The sequence below is a fragment of the Ceratotherium simum genome, chromosome 22 (genome assembly GCF_057802395.1).
Source record: "Ceratotherium simum simum isolate JZ-2026a chromosome 22, ASM5780239v1, whole genome shotgun sequence".
NCBI lineage: Eukaryota > Metazoa > Chordata > Mammalia > Perissodactyla > Rhinocerotidae > Ceratotherium > Ceratotherium simum.
The window spans coordinates 20704725-20718011 of record NC_141921.1 but is presented as its reverse complement, the minus strand read 5'-3'; positions in this window follow the sequence as shown (position 1 = coordinate 20718011).

Genomic DNA, 13287 nt, shown 5'->3' with positions numbered 1-13287 from the left:
CTTCTAGTCCCTCTGCCTGGCAGCCCCCCTGAGAAACAACTCCCAGTGTAGACAAGGGGCAGAACCCAGGGCGGGTGGGAATGATGCCGCCTGTCAGCACCTGGGGCTGTGGCGATGCATGGGCCCACCTGAGCTGGCAGGTAAGCAAACCTGGCTGGAATCTGGAGACAGGCCAGCAGCAGAGCCCCCCCCCCGCCCCCCCCCCCCACCGGCCCCTCCCAGCAGCAGAGGCTGCAGCAACACTTCTTTTTTAAGTCAAATGTTGCCTGGAAGTCATTGCTTCAGCAATTACCTCTGAAACCCATTGTTTCCTCAGCCCCATTAACATGTCAGATCCTGGCAGCCGCTGACGGGGCAAACACCCCTCGGAGGGCTGCAATTCAATTTAAGATCACCTCCCCTGCACAGACAGCCTCGGAGCCGGCCCATCTCCAGATTTCGCCAAATCGAGGAGAGAGTCTCAGGACGCAGTTTGATCATGCTGCTTCCTAAATTAAAAACAAAATTGTAAGTGTTAAACATCTTTAACAAGTCATTAAGCCCCAGCCATAATCCAGAAAAAGTCCCTTAATGAGTAATGACATATGTTGCGAACGCAGTTATCTCCTAATGTTGGATGCTGAGACGGTGTGATGAAATGGCACAGTGCTCAGAAGGGATGGCTCACCACTAATGGCACGATAATTTGAGAATGTTGGGCTGAGGACCCTGGAGGGCCGAGGAGGCAGCCCAAGCCAGGTGGCCAGGCTGTCTCGCTTGGATGGGTGGTCCTCAGTCTCTTGGCCTGTCCTGGCCTTGGAACACCCTCTCTGCACTGGAGGCTGCTCTGTCTCCACTCACAGACTCAGCTCTGCTCCACGCTCTGACACAGGACGTGGTCTGTAGGAGGTGCACTCATGCATTGTCCCATGATTGTGGGTCCCCCCAAGCTCTCCCTGTGTCCTAGCCCAAGTCCTTGGGCTCTTGAACATGCCCGGCATTTTCTCCCAGTCCCATCATGGACACTGTGCCCTGCAGTGTGTCTCCACTGGCCTCCCTGTCTGCTGCCCATTCCTCCCTCCTGGGCTCAGGATCCTGTCCTTCATCCCCTGTCCGCATGTGTGAGGCCCTGACCTGCTCGCTGGGCCTCCATCCACTTCGTGCCCCAGGATCCCTGCTCTGGCCTCAGCTGACCACCCCGCTGGACCCCTGTCTGCTGCTCATTTACCCACGGCATAGTTCCAGGCATGTGAAGAAACTAACCAGCTGGGCCTCACCCCCAAGTCCCAATTCTCAAGACAGAGAACATGTTTGTCCAAGCTGGGGTCATGTGACTGCCCCTGGGGATCATGGGATGGAGCCTACTCACAGGGTGATGAACAGTCCCCAGAGAAAAGGGCCCCCTTTATCCTACTTGGACTTCTGTGACTTTGGCCCCACACATTACATTCCACCTACCCACCAACGTCCTCCTCCTTGCTGGGTCCTGCTTCCATGGCTCTCCCTCCATGCACTGCTCTGGGGTTGTGGCTGGAGGATGTCTTGGGTCAGAGGATCCAGAAGCAAGCCTGAGCACTTCAGGAAGGGAAGGGGAGAAGCAGAGCAAGGAAGAGGAGGAGGTTACATGAGGGTGTGACTTCAGGCAAAATGCGCAGAGGGTGGCTTCAGTTTGATCCCCCAGGGGAACTCTGGAGTGGAAGTCCTGCCCCAGACCTGGGCCAAGCTGCGGGTGCTGGGCATTAGAAGAAAGCACCTCTACTCTGCAGTTTCCTCACTCATTCATTCATTCATTCACTCCCATATTTATTCAACATGTATTAATTGTCACACTCTTATTTATTGAGTGTTTACTATGTGCCAAACATCGTGCTGAGAACTTTATATACTTTGCTACATTGAAAACACAATCACCCAGTGACACAGGTACTATTATTAGCTGCATTCTATAAGACAGGGAAACGGAGGCCCAGAGAGGTTCAGAAAGTGATTTCCTCAAGGTCATGCAACCAGGAAGTGGTGGGATCAGGATCTAAACTCAGACTCCAGAGCCAGCGGGCTGTTGAGTCGGAGAGAAGAGGTCTGGAGAATGTATATATACATATACATTTCTTTTCTTTCCTAAAGCCCAAGTCTATACAATTATTGGAGACAGCCTAGCTAAATACTAGCACTCTGGTCCCCAAACAAAGCCAAATCATTTAAATTTTAACAGCAAATAAAACAATTGGAATCTTGGTCCCGTAGAATTTCAGAGTTGGGAAGAAGCTAAGATATCTCCTGCCTTAACCCTTGCATTTAACCCATGAGGAAAGCGAGCCCAAGAGAAGAATTGTCTTGTCCAGTCACTAAGCCAGTGAGCGGAAGAGCCGCCGTCACCGAGGAATGCACAGGGCACTGCAGGAACCGCGCTCTCCTGTTGCACAGCGGTCTGCTATTTTTGTGAGAGCTGATGAAAACTTCTCACTAAGCAGTTTACTTAGAAACAGCAGAAACATCACAGAAGAGGATCAATTCCTGACCACGCATTCAAAATTAGACACTTACAGGGGTTCCCTGCAGAGTTCTATCAATTGGTGCCAAAAGGAAGCAGCACTGCCCATCATTGCTGGGGGGCGGCCAGTGCAACCAGGTAAGGCCTGGAGGGGGGCAGGAGCCTACCTCAGACCCAGGATGCTCTCAGCTCAGCCTGGCTTCTGCCAGGCCTTTGACTTCCTACCCCATTTGTGCATCTTTTCCTTCTACCAGTCCGCAATTCTAAGTTCGACCTGTATCTTTGATCCTTCTGCCTCAGTGACTCTTTTGTACCCAAGAACCTCTTGGCTGTCCTGCCCTTGGGATCACTGCTCCCTAACTTTGATGCCCTTCCAAAGTTTGATGCCTGTGCTTGATGCTCAGATGTTATCGTTTGGCTACAGATCTAGCACCATGAGCCTCTCGGGGACCTGTGGTGTCAGGATGGGTGCCCAGGAGCCACCTGGTTGCTGTGACAATTAAAGGAAGGACATTGAGGCTGAATCATGGGCTTCAGTGCCTGGCAGGAGATGGTGGGGTGCTTGGGCTGGGGACTGGACTGGGAGTCAGGAGAAACAGTTGCCGGTTCTAGCCTGGTAAAAGTCGGCTGTGCAACCTAGGGAGAATTCCTGCTCCTCTCTGAATTTTGAGTGAGATGGGCTAGGATACTTTCAAGCACACACATCTTTGATTTTCTGGATGAGACAAAGGGCTGCATTCTATATTCTCAGCACTCTCTTTCACATGTCTACCTTAGAGGGCATCCCCATGCCTGGGATGGAAAATGCTACTTGGAGGTCTGCCTCAGGAGAGAGCAGACGACTAGGGCTTTCTCGTTCCCAGCTTCTGAGCATCCAAAGTGGCTGGGATGGAGAGGGCTTTTCTTAGCGGTCTGGTGCTCACAGCATGCTGGGCAAAGATCTTGTCAGATACCATGGAGCATCCTCCCAGCCTCCGCCCTACAGCAGTGGCTCCTCTGCCCTGGGACTCAAAGAGGCACAAGAAAACCCTTTGTTCTGGGCAGAAAGTACAAAGCCTCGTTGCCATAGCAGCAACAGCCATTTCCTTCAGTTCTGAGCTGGGGCACCAGCTCAGCTGGGCCTGGGCTCAGGCCCTGGGAAGCCATGAGCAGAGGTCAGCTCTGTATGTGAGGGGTCTGAGTCACTGAGACCCCAGCAATGCACCAGCAGAGGAACAAGAAGTTGGCAGTCACCTGTCTTCCTGTCATCATCCAAAGCTGTTACCCAGGAGCTGGGGCTGCGGCCAGGGCTCGGGGACCCAGCTGCTGAAACAGGGCTCCCTAGGTGCTTCAACCTTTCACAGCCAGGCTGGCACAGGAGCCTGGCCTCGCGGGGGCTGTGGAGCCCTGGAGGAAGTGGTGGAGAGGGCGGAGGGGTGTGGGAGCAGAAAGTAGGAGACGACAGTCCTGGACATATCAGGCCCTGAAATATAGATGGGGCCAAGGAATTTAGAAACCTCTAAACTTCTAAAAAGAAGAAGCCCAACAGCTTCTCCCTGCTGGCTTGTCTCTCTCCTTTATCTGTTGAGCCCTGTGGGGAGTGGGCATGGTGGGGAAGGTTGAAAGGACTAAATGTAGTTCTAGGACTTCCAGGAACTGAAATGGGCTGAACGGGAGGCGAGAGACTCAGCGGCTGGCTTTTCCCCAGCAGGAAATAGGTGCTCTATGCTCTGAAGCTGCAGATGGAATTCAATCTCAGTTCTGCCACTTTGAATGTGTACAAGATGCTTGCCTCTCTAAGCCTCAGTTTCCTCATCTGTGAGATGGGAACACTAATTAATACTTAGAGTGTTTTTTGAGAACATTACATAAGGTAATAAATGCAAAGTGTAGGGGCACCTTGGCCCACAGTGGTTACTAACAGTATTATTAGGTCGAGCCGGATAAAAATGCCATTTTTGTAAGTCAGAAGTGGCTAAATATCAGTAATTTCATCCGGCTTAACCTAATATCAATGGGTGTGATGACCGCTGTGTCTGGGTGGGGCTGTGGGATTGTTTGAGAGGTTGACCACTTGCTGGGTGGATAACCCCGGGCGAGTCACTCAACTTGTCTGTACCTCCGTTCCTCCTCTGTGAAGCCGGAATATGTGAGTGTTGTGTGGATGACATGAACGAGTGTAGGGGAAAAACTTACAAGAATGCCTGGCCCCAGCTGGTGCTAAATGAATATTTGTTAAGTGAATAAATATGGTCAGCCGGGAGGGGATGGTTGTTATTCCCACTTACACGGGAGGAAGTAAGGGATTTGCCCAGGTCACACTCTTGGGGCTGGAACCCAAGCACTGTCACTCTGAGTCCAGAGAGTTCTCTTGCCATTGCTGCACCTGCTGGTCCTCTGCAGCCTCTTGTCCTGTCCGGCCCAATCCATCTCTCCACTTTGACGATGGTCTATCTGTCTGTCCAGCTGGCTGTTCAGCTAGTCAGCCAGTCATCACCCATCCATCAATTCTTCTATGTATTTATCCATCTACTTCCTTCCTTCCTTTCTCCCTTCCTCATGAAACCAACTTCTGTTGGATGCTTGAATTTGGTTGAAATGATCTAGAAACCTAGAAATCATTTTTTAAAAATCAGGTCCATTGGGGTAAAATTTACACGCAGTCAGGTTCACCCTTTTAAGGATGTGGTTTGATAAGTTGTCACAATCCCGTATCACTGTGTAGCCATGGCCACAATCAAGATACAGAACATTTCCATCATCTCATCCCTCTAGATCTCTTGATCTCCTTTGTCGTCAACCACACTCCCCTTATCCTCCATCCCTTGACAGCTACTGATCTGTTTTCTTTCCTTATAGTTTTGCCTTTTCTAGAATGCAATGTAAATGGCATCAAACAGTGTGTAGCCTTTTGAATCTGGCTTCTTTAACTCAGGTCAATGCACGTGAGACTCATCCTTGTGGGTATATGTATCGGCAGTATGTTTATTTTTATTGCAGAGTAGTATTCCTTTTGTATGGATATACCACAGTTTGTCTATCCATTCAATCATTGAAGGGCATCTGGATGGTTTCTGTTTTTTGGCACTTATGAATAAACCTACTGTAAACATTTGCATGCAGGTTTTTGTGTGAACATAAGTTTTCATTTCTCCTGGGTAAATACTTAGGAGTGAGATTGATGGTTCATATGGCTAGTTATGTTTAATTTTATAAGAAAGTGTCAAACTGTTTTCCAAAGTCACTATACCATTTTGCATTCCCATCAGCGTTGTATGCGAGTTCCAGTTCCTCTGCAGCCTTGTCGGCACTTGGTATTGCCTATTTTAAAATAACTTTTAGTCATTCCAATAGGTGTGTGATTGTATCTCCTTGTAGTTTTAATTTATATTTCCCTAACTACTAATAAGGTTGGACATCTTTTCACATGTGTGGTTTTTTTCCCCATCCATTTATATTTTTGGTGAAGTGTCTGAAATGTCTGTTCAAAATTTAAAATTAGGTTATTTGTTTTCTTATTTATGAGTTTTAAGAGTTCTTTTGCTCTTTCTACATTCTTTATCAGATATAGCTTTGCAAATATATTTCTCCCAGTCTGTGGCTTGCCTTTTCATTTCTTAACAGTGTCTTTCAAAGAGTAAAAGGTTTTAATTTTGTTCAAGTACAATTTATAAATTTTTTCTTTTATGGAGCATGCTTTTGGTGTCACATCTGTGACGTCTTTTCCTAATCTAAGATCTTCTCTTTTTTTGCCCTAGAAATCTTATGAGCTCTATGATCCATTTTGTGTTCATTTTCATATATGGTACAAGGTATAGATCAATTTTCTTTCTTTTTTTCTTGGTGTATGGATGTGCAATTCCAGCACTATTTGTCAAGTTATCCTTTCTTCATTGAATTGCCTTTGCACCTTTGTCAAAAATCATTTGCTCATATATATGGGAGTCTATTGCTGGACACTATTCTATTCTGTGGATCTCTGTCCCACCAGTACCAAATGTCTTGATTACTCTAGCTTTATAATAAGTCTTAACATCAGGTAGTGTGATTTATCCAACTTTGTCCTTCTTTTTAAAAATTGTTTTGGCTATTCTAGTTCCTTTGTTTTTCCATACGAAGTTTAGAACCAGCTTATTGATTTCTAAAAAAAATTTGCTGAGATTTTGATAGGGATTTTGCTGAATCTATAGATCGATTTGGGTAGAATTTATATTGTAACACTATTTTTCCAAACCACAAACAAGCATCTCTCCATTTATTTAAGTTATATTTGAATTCTTTCTTCAGTTTTTGTAGTTTTTAGCAGATATTGCAATACTTTGCTAGATTTGTAACAGTGTTTTAAATACTTTGGTACTATTATAAATGGTTCCTTTAAAATTTTAACTTATAAAATTTTATATAGACCAACAATTGATTTTTGTGTGTATATATATACACACATGTATATACATATATATATATATACACACACATGTATATACATATATATATATATATATATATTTTTTTTTTTTCTTTTGTGAGGAGATCAGCCCTGTGCCAACATCTGCCAATCCTCCTCTTTTTTTGCCGAGGAAGACTGGCCCTGGGCTAACATCTGTGCCCATCTTCCTCCACTTTATATGGGACACCGCCACAGCATGGCCTGCCAAGCAGTGCGTCGGTGCGCGCCCGGGATCCGAACTGGCTAACCCTGGGCCGCCGCAGCAGAGCACGCGCACTTCACTGCTTGCGCCACCAGGCCGGACCCTGATTTTTGTATATTAACTTTGTGTGCTTTGATCTTGCTAAGCTCACTTACCTGTTCTAGTAGCTTGTGTAGATTTTTGGAATTTTCTATGTGGACAATCATGTCTCAACAAACAGAGGCAGACTTATTTATTTCTTTCTATCTTTATGTTTTTTTATTTCTTTTTCTTGCCTTATTGCCCTGGCTATAATTTCCAGTACAACATTGAATAATAGGAATCATTTCTGATTCCTCTCTTTTTCTTTTGCTCCCAGCTCCATCCAATCTATCAGTCTTTGTGATTAAACTTCCAAAATACATCTAGAATCTGAACACTTCTAGCCATCTCTTCTGCTATAAGCTCTTTTGCCTGGATATAGTTACAGTTTCCTCACTGGTGTCCCTGCCTCCACTCTTGTCCCCTGTGGTCCCTCCTCCACAGAGCAGCTGAAGGCATATTTCTATTGCAACTAGAACAAAACTCAAACATCTAACCACAGCCTATAGGGTCCTACAAGAGTTGGCTCCTGCCCTTCTCTCTGACTTCATTCCCCTCACTTACTGCACCTCAATCACGGTAGCCTTTTTGCTGTTTCTCAAACATATTGAACATATTCCCACCTTGGGGTCTTCACACTTGCTTCCTTTGAATTGTTTCAGATTTACCTCAAATGCCACCCCCTTAAGGAGGCCTTCTCTAACCCTCTGAGCTAACAAGGCCTACCAGTCACCCTCTAGCTTGTTATTTCTATTTTATCTTCTTCATAGCACTTACCGGTGCCTAAAATTATCTTTTTCCTTATGTAAGTGTTTATTTTCTATCTCTCTCCACTAAACACCCAGACTAGATCAATATCTACTATATGTATCAATGAGCAACTCTGCAGTAGCTGCTCATTGTTTGCTGACCAAATTCTTTCAGCTCTATGATGCTATGAGTCTGAATGAGATCCTCTCTCCCACTTATCCCTTAACAAACCAGACAAGCTTCTCAAGAGAGCTGTCATTTCACACCTGTTGCGTCTACTTCCTGAACTCCCATGTACTCACCACCTGACAACAGTTTGACTTTGGCTGCCATCACTTTTGTCTGGTAAAGGCAATCAGTGTCCTCCTTAAGACAAGCCCAGTTTCAGTCCTTACATTACTGGAGATGAAGCAGTTGCCTTTGCTGCAATTGATTACTCCTCTCATGAGCTATCTTTCCCCTTGGCTTCTGAGACATTGCATATGACTGGTTCTCCTCTTGTCTGTCTCACTGTTCCTTTTCTCTGTCATTGGTAAACTATTGTTTCTTTCTCTTTATCCTTAAATATTAGTGCTCCCCAGGGTTATGACAGGGACTCACTACCTGCTCATCTAACCTCCTGGTTTTAACTACTTTCTTACAAGCCCTGTGATTCAACAACTATTTACGGGGCTCCCAGTAGGTGTCAGGCACTGGGAAAACATAGGTGAGAAAGACAATGATGGTTCTTGCCCTCTTGGAGCTCATAGATTAGAATGTAAAACTCATGTTCATTGCTGTCTTTCCAGCATCTAAAACAATGCCGGATATTCAATACATGTTTGGTGAATGGGTGCATAAATGTAGTAAAGAGATAATAAGCAAGAACTACACAAATATTTGTATAATTATAATGATGATAAGTGCTATAATGGGGAAATACAGGGTGCTATGAATATGTAAATCCAGGAAATCTAATCTAGTTGAGTTTGGGAGGTGTGGGAAGCCCTCAGTAAAGAGACATACAGGCTTAGCCATGAAGAATGAGCAGGAGTTGGTAAGTCAGTGCAGAAACCAGAAGATTAGAAGATCTGGTGGTGGGAAGTTCAGGAAATTCCCAATCTGAGAGTTTTTGTCTCTCCATGAACAAAAGGAAAGTTTATTTTCTGAGAGCGAGGGTGTGGAGGGGAGGTTGGAGGTTTGAAGAGAGAGAGGCGAAGGTTTAAAGAATGTGGAGAATGTAGGGGTGAGTTTAAATGTAGTAAGATTTCCAGGCATTGTTTTTTCTGGTAGGTGGTCATTGATTCGTGGTTACTCTAGGCTGCCTAGTTGTAAGATTTCTTCAATGCATTCAGCTTCTTGGGTCAAGTTGTAAAGAAGCTAGGCCGTTGGGTTCATTCAAGGTTGGGCTCTTATCATGTGAGTGTAATGGCTGGAAAGATGGACAAGGGAGTTGAGGACGTTTGAAAAGGGCTATAATGACAAACTATGGAATCTAAGCTAGATGAGCAGGAAAGTGAAGTCTTAGCTAGATGAGGGGGAGAGTGAAGTCAGGTACCAAAGATTTGGCTTGCGGCAGCAAAATGCTGAGTTAAAAATACTCACTTCCCTATATACGCTTTCATTTAAGGTGGCCAGGTGAAAGAGTTCTAGTCAATGAGATAAAAGCAGAAGCTTTGGGGTGAAGCTTCTGTGTGGGCTTTTTAAAGAAGAAAAACTCATCTGGGATATGCCTGCTGCTCTTTGTCCTTCTTCATTTCTGGAATGAGATGGAGAGGCTGGAGGGGAAGCTACTGTCTTGAGATCTTAAGTGTATTTGTTAACCATTGCTGCATTAATGCTGCAAAACAAACCACCCCAAAACTTAGTGTCTCATGAATTTCCTGGTTGTCTGCAATTCAGCAGATCCAGGCAAGGCTGGGTTGGTCAGCTCTGCGTCAGGCTGTGGCAGCTGAGGTGGCGCTGCTGTAAGTGTCTCTTATCCTCCTTCTGGGGCATCTTCTTCTCATGGGCAATAGAAGAAGCCCAAGAGAGCAATTGGAAATGCACATAGTCTCTTAAAGCCTGGGCTTAGAATTGGCACATAGTCACTTTCTGCCTCATCCTATTGGCCAAATCATGGCTAAACCCAAAGCCAAGAGGTGCAATTTACTACAATGGATGTAGAAGCTACTGTCAAAACATGGCAGACCAGGAAGCCAAAAGGAGTTTGATGACTTCCTCAAGCAGCCTATATCTTGTTAGGGAAGGAAAAATAGACTCCTATTTGGTTAAGCCATTGTAGTTAGATTTCCATTACTTGCAGCTAAAGACAGTTTCTAAGTTGTATAGGGAGCTTAAGGATAGGAAGAACGTGGAGGGACCAATGGCTTGGAATCTCGATGAAATCCAAGAAGGGTACTCATGGAGAGAAACTAGAATGGGAATACATTTTGATTGGAGAGTGGATATTTTTAATTAGTGATTTCAGAGGTGGTGCAGTTCCCGGTGGTGACAAGCCCTAAAGCGTGACAAGTGTGGAGGAAAGGAACCTGGAGATGAGGAGGTCCAGAACTGACAAGCCAGCATGTGGGAGGATTCTCCCTCTGGACCCTCAAGACATCAAGAATGAGTTAGGGTATAAAACAGACTGGGATCCAGGGTCTGAAGCCTTCCCTGAATGAGGAAGAGTGGTCAGTGGAGAAGTGGAACAAAAGAGAAGGCGGTATTGCCAGATGGCATGGGTCTCAAAGGAGTGAGGGGTTCACAAGAAGATGAGGAGGAATGAGGAGGCCCCATTTCATATTTATAGTGCAAGCTGCCCCTTGAGGTTTAGACTCATATAACAACTCCCTAGCTCTTTTCATTTCGTGAAACTCAACATATCCGAGACCAGCACACCATATTTCTCTGCAAACTCACTTCTCCTCCTGTTGCCTCTCAGTGGTCACCCGCCACCCACTCACCGGAACCAGAAACCTGGGGATCATTCTAGAGTCCTCCCTCTCCCTCATCGTATCATTACATCCTACTAATTTTACATCACAAATTCGTTTCAACCCATCTTCTCCTCTCCTTCCTACCCCATTTCAGGCCTCCATCATCTCCCATCAGTTCCTCTGCCTCATTCCCCTAACCATGCTCTCTGCCTCCAGTCTCTCCCCATGAAATCCATTATCTAACACCTCAGGGAACCACTCCAATGTTGGCTGAATCTGAAATCACGCTCTGCACAAGAAAACAATCATGAAATACCTGCTTTGTCTCTCAGATTCATGAATATGAAAACGGATGCCAGAAGCTAGCAGGGTGGAGGGGTAGGTACAGGGGATAAGGGCCAGGCTGCCCTGAGAGGTGGGGGTTCACCCAGGGAAGGCCAGGCTTGTCTGGTCTTGGGCAAGCTGCGAGGTGGAGTCCTCTTATGTACAGCAACTGGATGGGCTCGGTTGTTGGGGGACCAAAATAGCCCCGCATTGCCAGCTGTCTTGGAGGTCCTGTGGATATGTGAGTGTGGGACAGTGAGCTGATGTGGGGCGGAGAGGCCTGGGGGAGGGGAGGCCAGATGGCAAGATGGTGGGGGGGTGCGATGAGAACAGTGGGGAGGGGTTGGCAGCAGCTGGGAGGGATCAATGCCTTTTCCCTTTCTGTGTTTTCCTGTGTTGCTATCTCTGCTCAGATGAAAGAAATTCAAATGGTTATTGATTGGCACTGAGGGGACAGTGAGGGGATCTGGTCTGGCTCCGTTGCAGCTGCACCCAGCCCCTGCCAGGCCTGCTCCCAGCCATGGCCTCGGCCCCTCAGTCTCTGCTCTGGCTCCTGCCTCCAGCCTATTCCCAGCCTGCCTGGGCACCTACCCTAGTATTTGGCTTGGGGCAGCCATGTGCTCAGTTAAAAATACGTCCTTACACACCCTTTCATTTAGAGCAGCCCTGTGAAGCAGTTCCGGCCAAGGAGATATAAACAGAGGGTGCTGAGGCATAAGCCCAGACCCTGGCCTCAGCCCCAGGTGATGGGGAAGGTTAGACCAGGGGGTCGCAAACTGTGGGGACTGAGGGCTAATTCCTATCTTCACCTGGCCCAGGAGCTAAGAACGGCTCTTTCCTTTTTAAAGTGTTGTAAAGAAAAACAAAGAAGAGTAGGTGACAGAGACTCTCTGTGGCCCGCAAAGTCTAAAATATTTACTATCTGGCAAAAGTTTTACTTTACAGCAATGTTTTGCTGATCCCTGGTTTGCACTGTTCTCCTGCTTGGGATTTTGCGAGTGAATTTCCCCCCAAGTCTAAGCATTAAGAAGTAAAAGCCTTGTGCTGCCTCCCCACAGGCCTCAGCCGGGGGTCAGTAATCTCAACCACCAGAGGGGCTGGAAGAGGGTCAACCCCTCAGTGAGAGCCCACGACTGCTTACAAGGGCTGTTTTGGCCCCAGTTGCCCTCAGCCTCTTCCTCCTCTGGGCAGGGACACCCAAGGATGCCTCAACTGTAGAGGCCAGTCAAGGACTGGTTCCACCCCAGGAGTTGTTCTGGGAGCAGTGACCCCGGGCACATGGGATCCAGATGCTGTATGTCTCTCTCAGGGTACACACAGCTCCCAGCATGGGGGTTATCCTGACTTCTCAGCAGGTTTCAGCTTTGTTGGCCAGGCTGCAGAACTGCCCGGGCAGTTGGGGACAGTCCGAGGGCTACAGTCCTGATGCCAGCATCCTTGCTGGGTGACCTGGGGCAGGCTACCAAACTCTTCTGAACCTCAGCTTCCCCAGCTTTAAAATGGGGATAACCACAACTACCTGTGAGGGTCATTTTAAGTATTTAATATGAAAAAAATATCCTGGTTCTAAATCAGCATTTGGTAGAGATAAATGCCCCCCAAACATTGCACTGAATTTCTGGCCTGCTTATCATTGGCCGCCAAGTGCACACGTCCCATTGCGGAGCTGGAGCCCTGGACTGGGAGTCGGAGACTGGGGTTCTTACTGCTGCTCTTGGAGCTGAGTCACCTAGGGCAGTCCCTGCTAAAGTTTGCAGAGAGGACTTGAAGCTGCTGTAATTGGTCAATACAAGGAAATGTTTCTTGAGGACTGCCACATGTGAGGATATGCATCTGGAATGCCCCCTTCTCAAGGCCAGGTGCTGCGAAGGAAAAGGCCAGAGTTTGGGCGAGGTGCTGAGCTAGCTGCTGACCCCATTCCCAAGGGATGTGCAGGAATCAGCAGGAAGGTGCATTGATCGCCATCGGCAGCTGGGCCACGTGGGCTGCCTATCGATTGGAGGCCTACCTCTCCCACCCCTTCCTCATCCCTCCCCTGATGGGCAGCGTGAGTCCCTCTTGCCTTCTACCTCTGACAGCACAGGGGAAGGGAGGGGAGGAGTGAGCAGGAGGAGACCAAGAAATCTCCCTGATCCCT